At 50.9% G+C, this 6797-nt stretch overlaps 1 protein-coding gene across 1 annotated transcript in view; it reads right to left on the bottom strand.

Moving 5' to 3' along the window:
- Prickle2 (prickle planar cell polarity protein 2) overlaps window positions 1-6797 on the bottom strand; it is a 319286-nt gene that overhangs the window by 189657 nt on the left and 122832 nt on the right.

Below are 6797 nucleotides of genomic sequence, written 5' to 3'. Positions count from 1 at the left end.
CCCCCACCTCCGTCCCCCCAAGAGCTCCCACCTGGGCCGACTCTGCCCCACGGGCCTCCCCCCACTTAGTGATGTGCATCTGTGGCTCTGATCTGGGCCTCCCAGCTGGAAAGGGCTCACATCCCACCCAAGGGCCCAGCACTCCTCGCAGGCTAGCTGCTCATCTGGCAGGTGCTGACCGTCATCACGAGAAAGACCAACAGCCTCCCCGGGAAGCAGCCCAGGGCTCGACCGCCAGTCACGGGGGTTGGCAAGTGTCCCACTGCTGAAGGGTGGCCTCTGCGCGCCCATTAGGGAGATAATAGGGCACTTGCAGAGCACGTGCGTGGGTGCTGCCTGTGCTGCCGCCAGGCGCGCGCCGCCAGGCTGGGTGCAGCCCAGGATAGGAGCCTTGCCCCCGGCCTGCAGACCCCACACCTCGATATCAGAGCCTGAGAGCACCTGGAACCACTTCTTCTCCCATGTGCGTTCGGTCAGAGGTGGGGGAGGCAGCGCTGGACAGGTGTGTCGGAGGGGGGGGAGGCAGCGCTGGACAGGTGTGTCGGAGGTGGGGGAGGCAGCAATGGACAGGTGTGTCGGAGGTGGGGGAGGCAGCGCCGGACAGGTGTGTCGGAGGTGGGGGAGGCAGCGCTGGACAGGTGTGTCGGAGGTGGGGGAGGCAGCGCTGGACAGGTGTGTCGGAGGTGGGGGAGGCAGCGCTGGACAGGTGTGTCGGAGGTGGGGGAGGCAGCGCTGGACAGGTGTGTCTGAGGTGGGGGGAGGCAGCGCTGGACAGGTGTGTCGGAGGTGGGGGAGGCAGTGCTGGACAGGTGTGTCGTCAAGGGCAGGAGCAGGGCAGGCAGACAGGCTGCTCCTCCATTCACTGTCGCATACTAGCCATCATGCTGCACCCGGGCGCTTTTACAGTTGAATGATATCTCTTCATTCGAGCAGGACAGAAATGTTCTGCTTGCAGCCTGAGCTCCTCTACTTGCCCAAAGCCCTCACAAGACACGTTAATGCTCAGAGCAAAAGGATTGACCAAACTTCGAGGATTGATTCATGGAAGCATACCGAAAATACTGTGCTATCTGCTGCCCCTGATGGGTCTGTGGCTGCAGACGAGGAGGAGGATCTGTTGTTATCTGGCGGGATGGGAACAAGGGCTTGGGAGAAAGAAAACCAGTTGCTCACACCATGTGAGACTGTCCCATGCTACCGGTCACCGCTGCTGTCCTCTACCAGGCCTTAGTTTATGGCCTTGCTAGGATCTGCGCCTGTCTTCACCTGTCACTGCTGCGCTGTGGAGCCAACACTTAGCATTTCCACTGAGTCAGAGGTATGAGCTGCAGTGAATGTTTTTTTAAAATTTTATTGACGAGGAATAAATGCTTAAAGCAACACAAAGGAAAGTGACACAGCTCAGGACACATGAGCATTAGGGGCAGGCATACGTCATGCTATGCAGAAACAAATTAAATTTGTGGTAACTTAAGAACAAGCAGAGAAAGCCTGCACCCCATTGGCAGAAACAAAATTGCAGAGGCTGCAAACAACTCGCAGGTTTTCTGTTTACTGACTCACAGTATCTGACTCTCAATTTTGAGAAGTTTCCAAAGATCAGACCTTAGCCCAAATGAGAAACACTCACAAAGCTGCATGAAAAGCAAGTCAGCCAGGACTGCAGGGCAGCCCATATTGAACTAAGTGGATCTTGGGAGCTTCTCTCCAATTATTACCAACAGTTCCCAATCATACAGTCGATGAGCGACTGTCACTGTGTCAAACACCATATGCTCTTTGTTTGTGCCAACCGCCGCTAATTGATCCCAATGATCTGTTTTGTGTTCTCCAGAGTATAAAGCCACGCAGCACCAGGACCCACGCCACACCTCACCGTGACCCTGGCTTCTGCCCAGGGCCTGGCACACTGGCAGCAGCAGAAGTGGTTACCGACTCATTAGCTGAGAGTGGTGAACGGAGAGGATAAGGCTGAGCTAAGTAGCTGCTGCGTTCAGGACCACCCGGGGCATGCTGCTGCCCCGGGCAGAGGATGTGGGCACGACCTTCTCTGGGCTCCTGCTCTCTGCCAGAAGGCACAGCCTCCAAAAGGAACTCAGTGGTCCTGAAAGCCCCCTATAGCGCATCACCAGACAGAGAAAGTAAGCTTGCGTCGGGGAAAGGAGATGGAGACGGCACCGCACTGTCCACTGCCATGGGCTGCCACCTGCTCTCTTGAGGGCTCACTCACCTTCCCAGAGGCCCTCTTCTCCCCATGAAGCCACCCAAGCACCTCCTCCTTCCCTTCCGAAGAGAGTGCACATGGCTCCAGTCTCCCTGGGCGTCTGGACATTCACTTATTTTTTTCATGTGCTACTCTGATGCACAAAATTAATGTGGATATCTTTTCTCCTGTTAGTCTGCCTGTTGTCATTTTATTTCAGAGACTGTTATCAAACCCTCAGAGGCAAAATCTTCCCTCCCTATATAGCTCTAAGGGAAATGAACTCAAAATGAGAACACAGGAAAGTGCAGATTTACCATTACTCCGTACAAAAGTGACATTGGCCTATTTATGGAATCATCGAAGAGTTCAGGAGACAGTAGACTGGGGCACCGGGTGTCTAAGAGACTCCAGCTAGGCAGGAAGACATTGCTAGCCTGGATATCGGGACAAAAGTCAGGTCCTCAATGGCCAGTTTGTGCTTTTAAAGCTCTAAGTGATAACGTGGGAACTGAAATGTGGAACTAAAGTCACACATATTGGCATCTTCTTCAAGATGCAGTAAATCATTTCTCTCTTCTCAACTGCATCTTTCCAGAGTTCACAGGACAGAGCACTCAAATACTCTGAGCAGCAACAAGGACACCTAAAATCTTAATGAAAAATGTGGGGTTGTGGTCTACTTTCAGAAGCTTCAATACCAACACAACAACCACAGCGGGGCCCTGGGGGGAGCTCAGGAAGAGAAATGTGTGGCTCAAGGGCAGATGGGTGCCTCCTGAGAACACAGTCCGGGACCCAGTGAGCTACGAAAATTTACACCACGTGCAAATAAAAAGGAGGGGCATCAGCTCTGCCTATGCCATTCGAAAGAATCTTTCATTGCATAAAATTGTCAGATGTGCACAAATGTATTTCAAGAGAAAAGAGATTAGCTAAGCTATAGCAGTTTAATCCTAACCATGAACAGAGATAATGGCTTAATTTCTTGTAAGAAGTAGGATCGTGCTCAGTATCTGTAACACTGCTGACAGGCTTAAGTTCTGGAATCCACAAGCACTAATGGCAAAAAACCTTCTCTACCCTAACTACAGAGCAAAGACACTCAGCAGAGAGGGCTGTGGGGAAGAGACCCCTGAGTTCGAATTTCCCACAAGTCCTGCTGGCCTTCAGGCTGTGCACCGGCCCTCCTTAGCTGGGTGGGTAGGCAAGAGATGGGCAGAATGCGCTCTTCAAGGAAAGTGTTAGTTCGTGAAATTGTATCCCAACAAAGTAAATTTTATAACAAGAAAACAAAGGTTGCTATGCGCACTTGAAGTGTAACCCCATCTCAGGCAAGCTTTTATTTCTGTAGTAACATCTCAATCAGGGAAGAATAAAGCCCAGTCAGAGTAATATTACTGTTTATAAGAAAAGCCTTTCAAGGGAATTGTAGCAACACAAATGAAGACCTGCTTACATTTTTTGAATAAAATGAAGGCAATAATTAACGTAAAGCTAGGCGTGCTGATGTGCGCCTGTAGTCTCTGTGCTCTGAGAAGCGGAGGCTTAATTTCTTGTAAGAAGTAGGCTCGTGAGTCTGAGTCCAGCCTGGGCAACTTAAAATAGCTTAAAATAAGTTTTAAAGGACTGGGGATTAGGTAATTTGTGGCGGTCCCGGATTTGACCCCCAGCACAGCCAAGGCTATTTATCTCCACCCTGGCATCTTCTTTGCACTTAGCCATGGTAGCGCATCACAGGTGGAGAAGGTGAGCTTGTGTCACGACGACACCGCACTACTCACGGGGCCACTGCCACGGGCTGTCACCTGCTCCCTGGAGGGCTTGTTTACCTTACCAAAGGTCCTCTTCTCCCCATGAAGCTGCCCCCATGCTTCCCTTTTTCCTTATGAAGAGGGTGCTTGTTGAGTATTTGGGCATTCACTTTTCTTTTCTTTACAACATGTGGGTGAAAGACAGACAACTGGAGCTGCGAAAGGCTCAGCTGCTTCCCCAGCTCGGGCTGGGCCTGCTCCGCACCTTCTCAGAAGTGGGACTGTCTATCTTCGCTCTTTTTTAACATGAAAAGGTTGGACTACACTATCCAGACAATCATGACTGCTTTAAACGTGATCCTTTCCTCTGTGGCTAAGCTGGCCAGAGGCACAATGTGTGCAGCATTCAGATGCCAGTACAGCCTCTGGCCTCAATGCAGGTTAGTGGCAGAGGCCGCCCCCAAAGTCAAAAAGACCTGAGAAGCCATGGCCACATTTCAGCCAAAATACCTGGATTTAAATGGGCCTCACTGGAATACGTAGCAATCTTGTGGCGCTAAGAGAAAGACAGTATTTTTGTTTTGTTGTTGTTTTTGTTTATTTTTCTTCCCCCAAAAGAGCCATTTTCTAACAACCATACCGGCCAAATGGCAGCCAGACTGCTTCCTGCAGCTTCTCACTTCAGTCCAAGCTCACGGCTACATGCGGTAGCAAGCAGGCATGCCGAAGCGACGTCCAGCATTTGGAGGCAGATTGATCCAGTAACAGAGGGGCACCGGTAGGGAGTCAGTTGTCCCCCGAAATGTCAGGCCCCAAAGGCCAGGGAAGGAGGCTTTGGGCAGTTGCAAAGGGGAGGCCAGAGCACTTGGCTGTCATTGGTCCTCACAACGTGCATCACAGTGGCTAGCTACTTCCAGGAGACAGCGGTGACAGGGACTGTAACAGGAACTGTTGCCTGCGTAACTAATGGGCTGGCTGGGGGCACTTTTGGTCACATGATCATCACTTTCGAATCTATAAAGTCAACAACATAATAACTACAGACAGGGATTAGGACACCCTAATGGCCTCAAGGCCAAGAAGTCACAGCCCACCTGGCACCTCCAGTCACCGCGCCACCTCCACCACAGGACGAGGCCTCCTCGGTCGGAGCAGCAGGTGTTTCCTGAGAGGGTCAGCACCTTTTAACCCTGGTCAGGTATTCAATGATGTACAGCAACCTTTCAAATGATAAGCCTATGAAACATCTTTACATTCTTTGTGTTGCAGAATTTGTAAATGTTTGGCATTTGTACAAATAACAGACAGAATGGTCTCCCAATTCCAATTTAAAACATTAATTGTAACTTGTATACACTTATTATTTGAAAGTAAAATCTTACAAAACTCACTTATGATTTTACAATGTTTAGCCAACAATATTTACTATAAGTTTATTTATGAGAATTATTAAAAGGAAAGGCAAAACATGTTTTCCTTGGGAAAGGGCAGGGAAATCAGATGATTTAAGAAACAAGTATTTTGCATTTATGAACACATCTTAAGATATAAAGAGCTTAATTATTTAAGTTTATAAGGAGCCTGAAGATTTATAAACATGATAGAGCAGTATAAGCAGGATGCTAAACTTGAGAAAAAAGTGGGTCAATGAGCAGAATATTAAAATTTAAAACCAAACAACCTCTAAATAATCTTTCCTTTAAAGAAGGCTGCCCTGCCCTCTGGCACCTCAAGCCCTCTAAGGACCCTGCCTTGGAGGTGCCCAGGGGGCTGATGCAAAGCCACAGCAGGGGGCGGCTGCTTGCTGTGCAGTGTGGAATCTGACTCAGCGCCCAGCACCCGTGGCCCTGAACGGTGCTGGATTCCCACCGCACACTGCAGGCCGGGCTCCAGCTCGGCACTTTCTGGACAGTGCATCTCTGTGCTCTGTTTGTTGTTGTGCTTGCTTGTTTTGTTTCAGTGGTGCTGGAGACTGACCCCCGGTTTTCTCTCCTGCTCGGGAGGGACACTACCGCTGAGCCACATGTCCAGCCCTTCTGGTCTTACTTTGAGCCTCGATCTGGCTGAGGGGCCCAGGCTGGCCTCAAGCTTGCCATGTCCCTGTCTCAGTCTCCAGCTAGCTGGAATCGCAAGCGTGCAGCACTGAGCCCAGCCCGTACCCGCTGAGCGTTCGTTTGTTTGTTTGCTTGCTTGTTACAACAGAGAAGTACCTTCCTGTCCACAGAACAGCAATCTGAAGTTTAGGTACACTGCGTATCTGCCAAGGCAAAAAGGCAACAAACGTTAGGAGCAGGAGCGGAGCTGCTCAGCGCCCTCCACCCTCCAACATTCCGCCTCCTGGGAGCGCAGAGCCCCACCGGGTCAGGTTCTGGAGACTTGCTCCTCTAAGCGTGCCTGGTTCAGGGAAGCCTGGAACTCGGACTGCCGGGGGCCTTTTGAATGCAGATCCTCAGAGCTGAGTCCCACGTAGTTTCTTAGGCCGACATGGTTTGAACAGCACTCTTGCCACGCCGGGACCAGCACACCTTTTCTGTGAAAGGCTAGAGAGTATTTTTGGCTTTGGGCGCCATGAGCTTTCCACTGCAGATCTTCAGATCTCATGACACCAGTCGCAGATAATCCACAAATGACTAAGCATGAACGCATTCCAAAAGAATCTTTCTGCACAGAACCGGGCTGTGGGCCTGGGCCACAGATGGTGCCCCACAGTCAACAGCGCCATAACTGCACCACCAGGACAGGCCACTCCCTGATTCGCTAGAGAGCAGTGCGGCACAATCCCTGCTCCGATGTGTACATGCTCACGCCTCTCTCGGACGTGTACATGCTCACGCCTCTCT

The sequence above is a fragment of the Octodon degus genome, unplaced genomic scaffold, assembly GCF_000260255.1.
Source record: "Octodon degus isolate 3935 unplaced genomic scaffold, OctDeg1.0 scaffold00210, whole genome shotgun sequence".
NCBI lineage: Eukaryota > Metazoa > Chordata > Mammalia > Rodentia > Octodontidae > Octodon > Octodon degus.
This window is presented reverse-complemented; position numbering and strand designations above follow the sequence as displayed.